Here is a 12578-nt window from a genome sequence, read left to right on the forward strand (position 1 = left end):
CCCTAAATGTCAAAATAATATTTTTGTTTCCATCCCGATCATGCCCCAAAAAAAGAAAAAGACAAAAAAAAAAAATCAAACTAAATAATAATAATAATAATAATAATAGTAAGAATAACAATAATAATAGTAAGAATAATAATAATAGTAACAATTATGATAATAATAATAATAATAATAATAATAATAATAATGATAATAATACTGTGATGAGGTGAAGAAAAAGACAAAAAAAATCTAACTAAATGATGATAATAAAAAAAATAATAATAATAATAGTAACAATAATAATAATAATAGTAACAATAATAATAATAATAATGATAATAATACTGTGATGAGGTGGCGACTTGTCCAGGGTGTACCTCTCCTTCCGCCTGATTGTAGCCAAGATAGACACCAGTGCCCCTTGCGACCCCAAAGGGAATAAGCGGTAGAAAATGGATGGATGGATGGATTATGCCGTGTTTAATATATCATATTAATGTCTGCCCTAAATGTCAAAATAATTATTTTGTTTCCATCCCGATCATGCCCCCAAAAAAGAAAAAGAGAAAAACAAACCAAACAAAATAATAACAATAATAATAACAATAGTATTAATAATAATAAATAATAGTAATAATAATAATAATAATAATGTAATGAGGTGGTGACTTGTCCAGGGTGTAACGTGCCTTCCGCCCGAATGCAGCTGAGATCCAGCAACCCCCGCAACCTCAAAAAGGGACAAGCGGTAGAAAATGGATGAATGGATAATAAAAATAACAACAAATAAAGAAATGCTTTAAAAAATAAAAAATACAAATAAAATAAATAAAAAGAACATGTGCAGATAATAAATAAATACATGGGGGGAAAACAACATAAACATACACAACCAATATTAAAAAGTTAACAAAGTTAAAGTAGCAATGATTGTCTCACACACACCAGGTGTGGTGATCACCCCCTGGGAGGTGAGGGGAGCAGTGAGCAGCAGTGGTGGCCACGCCCCGGAAAAAATGTTTTGGGTGATTTAAATGTTATTAGAAGCGCTAACGCGGGAAGCTATTTAGCTCATGCTGCCATATTGACATGGGGAGCTGCTGCGCCGCCTCTGAGCTGGTGAGAGTTCATTCCAGATTAGAAAAAAATATATTTTTTTTTTAATGATTACTTTTTCATCTAAAATATAAACGTCCCAGTGAGAGCAGACATTGTACAATAAGTGATTATTTTATGTTCATAGTTTATATTTCTTATTAAAAAAAACTGCTACATGATTACGTTTAGTGCACATATTCTAAAACTTTTAGCTCGTCCTCCGTATATTCGGGGTCAAAAATATAAGGTTCTGGCTTATCACATAGTAATCCTCAAGTCTGCCATGATTAGTAGTCTTGTTGAAGGGAAAAGCGAACATTGTGATGAAAACTTAGTACGATTACAATACCAGAATGTGCCTGTCACTACATAATATCCATACTTACAGGATATATATAAAACCTCGACGGAAGTTTTTTTAGAGCGCTTTATAGGCGGAATAGAGCGACTCCTTTTGGCTCCGTTGTTAGCTGACTTCTGCTAGTGTTTATTTATGATATAGAATGCATTAAAAAAAGAAAAAAATGTGTGTTCTTGTCTTACATAAGTATTGTGAATGGTTAGCAAAATTACAAAACTGTATTATTATTATTATTATTTTTCTCATTGACGTCCCACTGGGTTGTGAGTTTTTCCTTGCCCTTATGTGGGCTCTGAAACGAGGATGTCATTGTGGCTCGTGCAGCCCTTTGAGACACTTGTGATTTAGGGCTATATAAAATAAACATTGATTGATTGATTGATTGATAGATATTGTCAGGTTCAAACACCGAACTATCTAGTAAACAAGACAATAAGCAAGGATTCATGAGGTGAGCGCCCGTGGTCCTGCACCCTCCGTCAGTGTCACCCCACCGCTCTGAGGAACAAGCACCACACGCCTCCTTCTTTATTTGAGCATTTCTTGATTGCATAGCTGCAGCTGCTTCTAAGGGGAGGAGGGGTCATAAACAGTTCAAACAAAAAAAGGGTGCTTGGAGCGGTGTCAGGCTTGCCCCCTCCCTGCTTGTAGATTGCGGGATGGGTCAAATGCAGAAGACAAATTTCACCGTGTGTGTGTGTGTGTGTGTGTGTGTGTGTGTGTGTGTGTGTGCGTGTGTGCGTGCGTGCGTGCGTGCTGCCTTAAATCAGACTGAAGTAGAAGACCAAAATGAAACCTTAGGATCCCGAAGAGCCTTCTGGTCTTGTCTCGCGCCCCCTCCTCCCCCTCCCCCTCCCCCCCCTCCTCCTCCTCCTCCTCTTCCTCGCTCCAAGTCCTCGCCTCCTTCCCTCCTCCTGCCCTCTCTCCTCCTTCCCTATCACTTTCATCCCTGACTCCCACTCGTGTCTGTTTTCTCTATCCTTAAGCGCTTCACCCCCCCTCCTCATCTTCGGCCCACTAAACCCAACCCCCCCCCCCCCCCCCCCACCCCCCCCACCCCCACCCCAGAGACATTCCACAGTGGCGATGGACAGAACAGACGGAAGGTTTCGCGTTCATGTAGGTCTTCTTCCAAAGGCACGGGGACATCCTGACTGCCAGATGTGTGTGTGTGTGTGTGTGTGTGTGTGTGTGTGTGTGTGTAACTGTACTACTCTCAGAACTACCATCATGTGTGTGTGTGTGTGTGTGAGAGTGTGTGTGTGTGAGTGTGTGTCTGAGTGTGCGCGTGTTTGTGTGCGTGTGTGTGTGTGTGTGTGTATGTGTGTGTGTATCTGTACTACTCTCAGAACTACCATCATGTGTGTGTGTGTGTGTGCGTGTGTGTGTGTGTGTGTAACTGTACTACTCTCAGAACTACCATCATGTGTGTGTGTGTGTGTGCGTGTGTGTGTGTGTGTGTAACTGTACTACTCTCAGAACTACCATCATGTGTGTGTGTGTGTGTGTGTGTGTGAGAGTGTGTGTGTGTGTGTGAGTGTGTGTCTGAGTGTGCGCGTGTTTGTGTGCGTGTGTGTGTGCGTGTGTGAGTGTGTGTGTGTATCTGTACTACTCTCAGAACTACCATCATGTGTGTGTTAGTGTGTGTGCGTGTGTGTGTGTGTGTGTGTGTGTGTAACTGTACTACTCTCAGAACTACCATCATGTGTGTGTGTGTGTGTGTCTGAGTGCGCGCGTGCGTGTGTGTGTGTGTGTGTGTGTGTGTGTGTAACTGTACTACTCTCAGAACTACCATCATGTGTGTGTGCGTATTTGCGTGTACAATTATACATTTATATATGTGTATATATATATATATATATATACACATATATACATACATACATATATATATGTATATATATATATACATACTGAAAGTCAATATCCAATTTTTTTTTACACAACACTTAATTACAATGAATTAATAAAAACACCCACATATATAAATCAATTATTTAATTAAGAAAAAACACACACACACACACATATATATACATTGTTTTAGTATTCATTTAAAAAAATATATATATATATAAATAAATACATTTATTATATATATATGTATATATATATATATATATATATATATATATGTTTTTAGTTTTTTTTGCACTCTAAGAGCAATTATTGTGGGAAAAAAATTGGATATTGATTTTCAGTCCAATAAAAGCAAAAAAAAACAACAAAAGTATCAGCTGGTATTGGCTTGCATGTGTAAAATGTGTTACGTCGGGGACGCATTTTGAATGCGCGAGTTGTCACCTCCAGATGCTGCAGGACTCGGACAGCCAGGATAGCAAGTAAGAACTAGTTTAATATAAAAATGACAAAGGACCAGTTGACAAAAAGCAAAGAAAAGTGTGCCTTCGCACGGGAAGCTAAATGCTAATGCTTCAAAGTCCCAGAGAAAACGACGTGCAGAGTGCACGCCAAGCTAAGATGTGACTGAGTACAAAGTAGAGAACCAAACGTGACTTTTGCCAGTAGCAAACAAAACATAGCAGGCCGGTCTAAATACTAAAACAATAATCATAAACAGGTGTGCGTCAGAAAGTCAGTGCAGGTGGAGCAAATGAAGTTGCCATGGTGATAAATACAAACAAGGAAGTGCTCAAAACTAATCAAAAGACACAAAAGGACTCAAAACACAGACTGAAGATTTTAAGCACACGCCTTCTATTGTAGTCACTTAGAGAAGGTAAACATGCTCCATCAGAGTCTAATAGGTGCTGGCGGCTACACAGCGGCTAAGCCCACAAAAGTACGCAAGCGAGACACGCTCAATCACAAAAGGGCGCGTTTGTCGGTATGAAGACTCATCAAATGATTATAGCCGCACTTTACATACATGTGCAACGGCAGGAGCGTACTAGAAAGTATTCAGTATCAAACGTGTCCGCGTCATCCCTGTGATTGATTGAATAAATCTGTGTCGCACGAATTATCCTGCTGAAAATGTTGCGGTATGATAACGCGAGCGCGTGACGTCACGGATTGTAGCTGACATCTTGATCCAGCACCGATTCCCAGCCATAAGTCGTCTCTTTTCATCGCATAATTACACAGTATTCTGGACATCTGTGTTGCTGAATCTTTTGCAATTTGTTCAATTAATATTGGAGACATCAAAGAAGAAAAATGTAGGTGGGAACACAAAACACAGCCGGTGTTTCCTTGTTTACATTCCCGAAGGTGGAGCTTTACTATGGAACAGAGTGGTCAAGCAAACACGGTTCCCCACATATGTCAACCGGCAGGTTTCAGTGAGAAACATGAGCAGTAGAGATGCGTGGATAGGCAATTATAACATCCGCAACCGCATCACCAAAGTCGTCATCCACCCGCCGTCCACCCGAACCAACATTTTATCAGGACCGTATCCGCCCGCTAAAATGCATCAGAGGTCGGCCGCATTTACGACTCACAGAGATATTTAAACTTGTGTCACAGAGTATTGAAGACAATTGGAGCAGCCTGATGTTCTCGCAACTATCCAATAACGTTCATCCTGATGACAAGAATATGGGCGTGCTGTGAAGCTCTTGCCTTAGAACAGGGGTGCCCATTACGTAGATGGCGAGCTACCAGTCGACCGCGGGGGGTGTGTCAGTCGATCTCCAGCCAGGCTTTTAAAAAAAATAGACCTAAAATGAGTGATCATCAATCTTCACCAAGACGTCACTTAAATGACATTCACGGTACCGGAGGGTCTTGTGAGATGACGCTGGCTGCTGCAAGATCATTATTATGAAAAAATGACAGAGAGGAAGGCCAGAAACACTTTTTATTTCAACAGACTCTCGCGCCGTACCTTCCGTCAAAACTCTAAAGGCCGACTGCACATTTCCTATCTTCACAATAAAAGCCCTGCTTCATGCTGCCTGCGCTAACTAAATACAGAGTCTGGGAAAACTGGCGTGCACAAGCGATCCCTCAGAAACCTTGCGTGCACATCACTTGTGCACGCAAGGTTTCCCAGACTCTTATTTTGTTAGCGCAGGCAGCATGAAGCAGGGCTTTTATTGTGAAGATAGGAAATGTGCAGTCGGCCTTTAGAGTTTTGACGGAAGGGACGGCGCGAAAGTCTGTTGAAATAAAAAGTGTTTCTCGCCTTCCTCTCGGTCATTTTTTCATAATAATGAACTGGCAGCAGCCAGCGTCATCTCACAAGACCCTCGGGTGCCGTGAATGTCAATCAAGCAAGCTACGGAATTTGCCGCCAATGTTTTTCTTGTAAAGTGTATGGAAGCTGGATGAATTAGATGCCAAAAACCAACCACTTTCATGTGGTATTGTACAGAAAGGACAACTTTTTTTCCTCCTCCATTTGAAAATGTGGGCGTTATCATCATTACTGTCTGATTCCAATCAATGCGAGTCATCAGAATCAGGTAATACACCAACTTATATTCTTGTCTTCGTGAAAGAAAGACATCTATATGTGTTACACATGCTTGTATTATCATTAAACACATTTAACTTGTTTACAAAAATGTCTCTTTAATAGATAAATAAATATAAATGATATATATAAATGAGGTAGATCCCCTCGAGTTGGTCAATTGAAAAGTAGCTCGCCTGCAGAAAAAGTGTGGGCACCCCTGGTTTAGACACTTTCAACAACATGTAGAACCGATTGTTAGGCACACTGGGTGATATAAAACAACTTTTAACACTCTTAGTAATACGCGTAATAAGTATATTACTTTAGGGATATTCCGGAAACGGTAAAATTTTGAAAAAAACTTCCAAAAATACAACAAGCCACTGGGAACTGATTTTTATTGTTTTTAACCCTTTTGAAATTGTGATAATGTTCCCCTTTAAAGACAGGAAAAGTCTATCTCAGTCCACTCGCTGGGACCTTTTCTAACGTCGTAGACTTCAAAATAAAAGCATGACTCCCGCTGACATCAGACCACACTCGATACAATAATAAAATAGGCACATTTTATATGAAGCGTGGACAAGATGTACATTATTTATTCGCATGTTCTTGCTTTTAGTCCTTTTTTTTTTCCCCCCTCCAACGAAATGTGGCCGAGAGGAAGACTTTTCACATTCTTATTTTATGTGAAGCGAGCTTTAGCAGACTTCTGTTTGTTTTGGGCCTGAAGACGGAACCCGCCGACCCAACACATGTGTGCGCGTGCGCGCGTGCCAGATCAAACAACTCGCTCATTCTTGCCGACCCACGGTGTCCTGTGTCACACACACGCACACACACACACAAACGTTTCCACGCACGCGCACGCGCGCAGACTGCAGCAATTAGCGGTGGCCTTGGTCCAAAAAAAGGGGTGCACGCGCACGCAGACATTTCCAGGTGAGGCGAGGACGGCGCGCGCACACGCGGGTTCGATTCCACGACGGTTTGGATCCGATCAAGTCCGACCTTCACCCGAGCTTGGACGGGACGTGCACGCGCAGGCGCAGCAGCAGAGCACGGGGGGTGGGGGGGGGAATCGTGGAAAGTTGCGGAAAGGAAGAACGCATGTGGAAAAGTAGGGTCTCCGTGGAAGGGGGAGGAGGGGGGGGTATGGGTGTCATGTGACAAGGACGCATCATCAAGATGCTGAGTTAGAAGAAAGCAAAAGAGGAAAAAAGAAAAGATCAGCTTTTCCTCACAAGAAGCCAAGTGTGTGTGTGTGTGTGTGTGTGTTTTTGTAAGTAGCTGTGCTACTGAACAGGACTGCCATAGCGCGCGTATGTGCGTGTGTGTATGAGTTTGTGTGTGCGTGTGTGAATGTGTGTGTGTGTGTGTGTGCGTGTGTATGAGTGTGTGTGTGTGTGTGCGTGTGTATGAGTGTGTGTGTGTGTGTGTCTAGCTGTACGACTCCCAGACCTATCATCGTGTGTGTGTGCATGTGTGTGTGTGTTTGTGTGTGTGTATGAGTGTGTGTCTGTCTAGCTGTACAACTCCCAGATCTACGATCGTGTGTGTATGTGTGTGTTTGTGTGTGTGCGTGTGTGTTTGTGTGCGTGTTTGTGTGCGTGTAGCTGTACTACTCCCAGAACTACCATCCTTTGTGCATGTGTGTGTTTGTGCATGTGTTTGTGTAACTGTACTACTCCCAGAACTACCACCGTATGTGTGTGTGTGTGTGTGTGTGTGTGTGTGTGTGTGTGTGTGTGTGTGTGTGTGTGTGTGTGTGTTCTGCTGAGTGTTCAGGCTGAGGGCTCCCAGATGTGTGGTGAGGGTGAAGCTCCCAAACAGAAGGCAGTTATTTAGAAACAGAAGACAGTTGGTTACAAACAGAAGGCAGTTACAGTTACAAACAGAAGACAGTTACAGTTACAAACAGAAGACAGTTAGAGTTACAAACAGAAGACAGTTACAGTTACAAACAGAAGACAGTTACAGTTACAAACAGAAGACAGTTAGAGTTACAAACAGAAGACAGTTACAGTTACAAACAGAAGACAGTTACAGTTACAAACAGAAGACAGTTACAGTTACAAACAGAAGACAGTTAGAGTTACAAACAGAAGACAGTTACAGTTACAAACAGAAGACAGTTACAGTTACAAACAGAAGGCAGTTAGTTACAAACAGAAGGCAGTTACAGTTACAAACAGAAGACAGTTACAGTTACAAACAGAAGACAGTTACAGTTACAAACAGAAGACAGTTACAGTTACAAACAGAAGGCAGTTAGTTACAAACAGAAGGCAGTTACAGTTACAAACAGAAGACAGTTACAGTTACAAACAGAAGACAGTTACAGTTACAAACAGAAGGCAGTTACAGTTACAGTTACAAACAGAACGCAGTTAGTTACAAACAGAAGGCAGTTATTTAGAAACAGAAGACAGTTACAGTTACAAACAGAAGACAGTTACAGTTACAAACAGAAGGCAGTTACAGTTACAAACAGAAGGCAGTTATTTAGAAACAGAAAGCAGTTACAGTTACAAACAGAAGACAGTTACAGTTACAAACAGAAGGCAGTTACAGTTACAAACAGAACAGTTACAGTTACAAACAGAAGACAGTTACAGTTACAAACAGAAGGCAGTTACAGTTACAAACAGAAGGCAGTAGAGTTACAAACAGAAGGCAGTTACAGTTACAAACAGAAGGCAGTTAGTTACAAACAGAAGGCAGTTACAGTTACAAACAGAAGACAGTTAGTTACAAACAGAAGGCAGTTAGTTACAAACAAAAGGCAGTTAGTTACAAACAAAAGGCAGTTACAGTTACAAACAGAAGGCAGTTAGTTACAAACAGAAGGCAGTTAGTTACAAACAAAAGGCAGTTACAGTTACAAACAGAAGACAGTTAGTTACAAACAGAAGGCAGTTACAGTTACAAACAAAAGGCAGTTAGTTACAAACAGAAGGCAGTTACAGTTACAAACAAAAGGCAGTTAGTTACAAACAAAAGGCAGTTACAGTTACAAACAGAAGACAGTTAGTTACAAACAGAAGGCAGTTAGTTACAAACAAAAGGCAGTTAGTTACAAACAAAAGGCAGTTACAGTTACAAACAGAAGACAGTTACAGTTACAAACAGAAGACAATTACAGTTAAAAACAGAAGACAGTTACAGTTACAAACAGAAGGCAGTTACAGTTACAAACAGAAGGCAGTTAGTTAGAAACAGAAGACAGTTACAGTTACAAACAGAAGGCAGTTACAGTTACAAACAGAAGACAGTTACAGTTACAAACAGAAGGCAGTTACAGTTACAAACAGAAGGCAGTTAGTTACAAACAGAAGGCAGTTAGTTACAGAAGGCAGTTATTTAGAAACAGAAGGCAGTTACAGTTACAAACAGAAGACAGTTACAGTTACAAACAAAAGGCAGTTACTGTTACAAACAGAAGACAGTTAGTTACAAACAGAAGGCAGTTACAGTTACAAACAAAAGGCAGTTAGTTACAAACAGAAGGCAGTTACAGTTACAAACAAAAGGCAGTTAGTTACAAACAAAAGGCAGTTACAGTTACAAACAGAAGACAGTTAGTTACAAACAGAAGGCAGTTAGTTACAAACAAAAGGCAGTTAGTTACAAACAAAAGGCAGTTACAGTTACAAACAGAAGACAGTTACAGTTACAAACAGAAGACAATTACAGTTAAAAACAGAAGACAGTTACAGTTACAAACAGAAGGCAGTTACAGTTACAAACAGAAGGCAGTTAGTTAGAAACAGAAGACAGTTACAAACAGAAGGCAGTTACAGTTACAAACAGAAGACAGTTACAGTTACAAACAGAAGGCAGTTACAGTTACAAACAGAAGGCAGTTAGTTACAAACAGAAGGCAGTTAGTTACAGAAGGCAGTTATTTAGAAACAGAAGGCAGTTACAGTTACAAACAGAAGACAGTTACAGTTACAAACAGAAGACAGTTAGTTACAAACAGAAGGCAGTTACAGTTACAAACAGAAGACAGTTACAGTTACAACCAGAAGACAGTTACAGTTACAAACAGAAGACAGTTACAGTTACAAACAGAAGACAGTTACAGTTACAAACAGAAGACAGTTACAGTTACAAACAGAAGACAGTTAGAGTTACAAAAAGAAGACAGTTACAGTTACAAACAGAAGACAGTTACAGTTACAAACAGAAGGCAGTTAGTTACAAACAGAAGGCAGTTACAGTTACAAACAGAAGACAGTTACAGTTACAAACAGAAGACAGTTACAGTTACAAACAGAAGACAGTTACAGTTACAAACAGAAGGCAGTTAGTTACAAACAGAAGGCAGTTACAGTTACAAACAGAAGACAGTTACAGTTACAAACAGAAGACAGTTACAGTTACAAACAGAAGGCAGTTACAGTTACAGTTACAAACAGAACGCAGTTAGTTACAAACAGAAGGCAGTTATTTAGAAACAGAAGACAGTTACAGTTACAAACAGAAGACAGTTACAGTTACAAACAGAAGGCAGTTACAGTTACAAACAGAAGGCAGTTATTTAGAAACAGAAAGCAGTTACAGTTACAAACAGAAGACAGTTACAGTTACAAACAGAAGGCAGTTACAGTTACAAACAGAACAGTTACAGTTACAAACAGAAGACAGTTACAGTTACAAACAGAAGGCAGTTACAGTTACAAACAGAAGGCAGTAGAGTTACAAACAGAAGGCAGTTACAGTTACAAACAGAAGGCAGTTAGTTACAAACAGAAGGCAGTTACAGTTACAAACAGAAGACAGTTAGTTACAAACAGAAGGCAGTTAGTTACAAACAAAAGGCAGTTAGTTACAAACAAAAGGCAGTTACAGTTACAAACAGAAGGCAGTTAGTTACAAACAGAAGGCAGTTAGTTACAAACAAAAGGCAGTTACAGTTACAAACAGAAGACAGTTAGTTACAAACAGAAGGCAGTTACAGTTACAAACAAAAGGCAGTTAGTTACAAACAGAAGGCAGTTACAGTTACAAACAAAAGGCAGTTAGTTACAAACAAAAGGCAGTTACAGTTACAAACAGAAGACAGTTAGTTACAAACAGAAGGCAGTTAGTTACAAACAAAAGGCAGTTAGTTACAAACAAAAGGCAGTTACAGTTACAAACAGAAGACAGTTACAGTTACAAACAGAAGACAATTACAGTTAAAAACAGAAGACAGTTACAGTTACAAACAGAAGGCAGTTACAGTTACAAACAGAAGGCAGTTAGTTAGAAACAGAAGACAGTTACAGTTACAAACAGAAGGCAGTTACAGTTACAAACAGAAGACAGTTACAGTTACAAACAGAAGGCAGTTACAGTTACAAACAGAAGGCAGTTAGTTACAAACAGAAGGCAGTTAGTTACAGAAGGCAGTTATTTAGAAACAGAAGGCAGTTACAGTTACAAACAGAAGACAGTTACAGTTACAAACAAAAGGCAGTTACAGTTACAAACAGAAGACAGTTAGTTACAAACAGAAGGCAGTTACAGTTACAAACAAAAGGCAGTTAGTTACAAACAGAAGGCAGTTACAGTTACAAACAAAAGGCAGTTAGTTACAAACAAAAGGCAGTTACAGTTACAAACAGAAGACAGTTAGTTACAAACAGAAGGCAGTTAGTTACAAACAAAAGGCAGTTAGTTACAAACAAAAGGCAGTTACAGTTACAAACAGAAGACAGTTACAGTTACAAACAGAAGACAATTACAGTTAAAAACAGAAGACAGTTACAGTTACAAACAGAAGGCAGTTACAGTTACAAACAGAAGGCAGTTAGTTAGAAACAGAAGACAGTTACAGTTACAAACAGAAGGCAGTTACAGTTACAAACAGAAGACAGTTACAGTTACAAACAGAAGGCAGTTACAGTTACAAACAGAAGGCAGTTAGTTACAAACAGAAGGCAGTTAGTTACAGAAGGCAGTTATTTAGAAACAGAAGGCAGTTACAGTTACAAACAGAAGACAGTTACAGTTACAAACAGAAGACAGTTAGTTACAAACAGAAGGCAGTTACAGTTACAAACAGAAGACAGTTACAGTTACAAACAGAAGATAGTTACAGTTACAAACAGAAGGCAGTTACAGTTACAGTTACAAACAGAACGCAGTTAGTTACAAACAGAAGGCAGTTATTTAGAAAAGAAGACAGTTACAGTTACAAACAGAAGACAGTTAGTTACAAACAGAAGGCAGTTACAGTTACAAACAGAAGACAGTTACAGTTACAAACAGAAGACAGTTACAGTTACAAACAGAAGGCAGTTACAGTTACAGTTACAAACAGAACGCAGTTAGTTACAAACAGAAGGCAGTTATTTAGAAAAGAAGACAGTTACAGTTACAAACAGAAGACAGTTACAGTTACAAACAGAAGGCAGTTATTTAGAAACAGAAGGCAGTTACAGTTACAAACAGAAGACAGTTACAGTTACAAACAGAAGGCAGTTACAGTTACAAACAGAACAGTTACAGTTACAAACAGAAGACAGTTACAGTTACAAACAGAAGGCAGTTACAGTTACAAACAGAAGGCAGTAGAGTTACAAACAGAAGGCAGTTACAGTTACAAACAGAAGGCAGTTAGTTACAAACAGAAGGCAGTTACAGTTACAAACAGAAGACAGTTAGTTACAAACAGAAGGCAGTTAGTTACAAACAAAAGGCAGTTAGTTACAA

The sequence above is a fragment of the Nerophis ophidion genome, linkage group LG04 (assembly GCF_033978795.1).
Source record: "Nerophis ophidion isolate RoL-2023_Sa linkage group LG04, RoL_Noph_v1.0, whole genome shotgun sequence".
NCBI classification, from domain to species: Eukaryota; Metazoa; Chordata; class Actinopteri; order Syngnathiformes; family Syngnathidae; genus Nerophis; species Nerophis ophidion.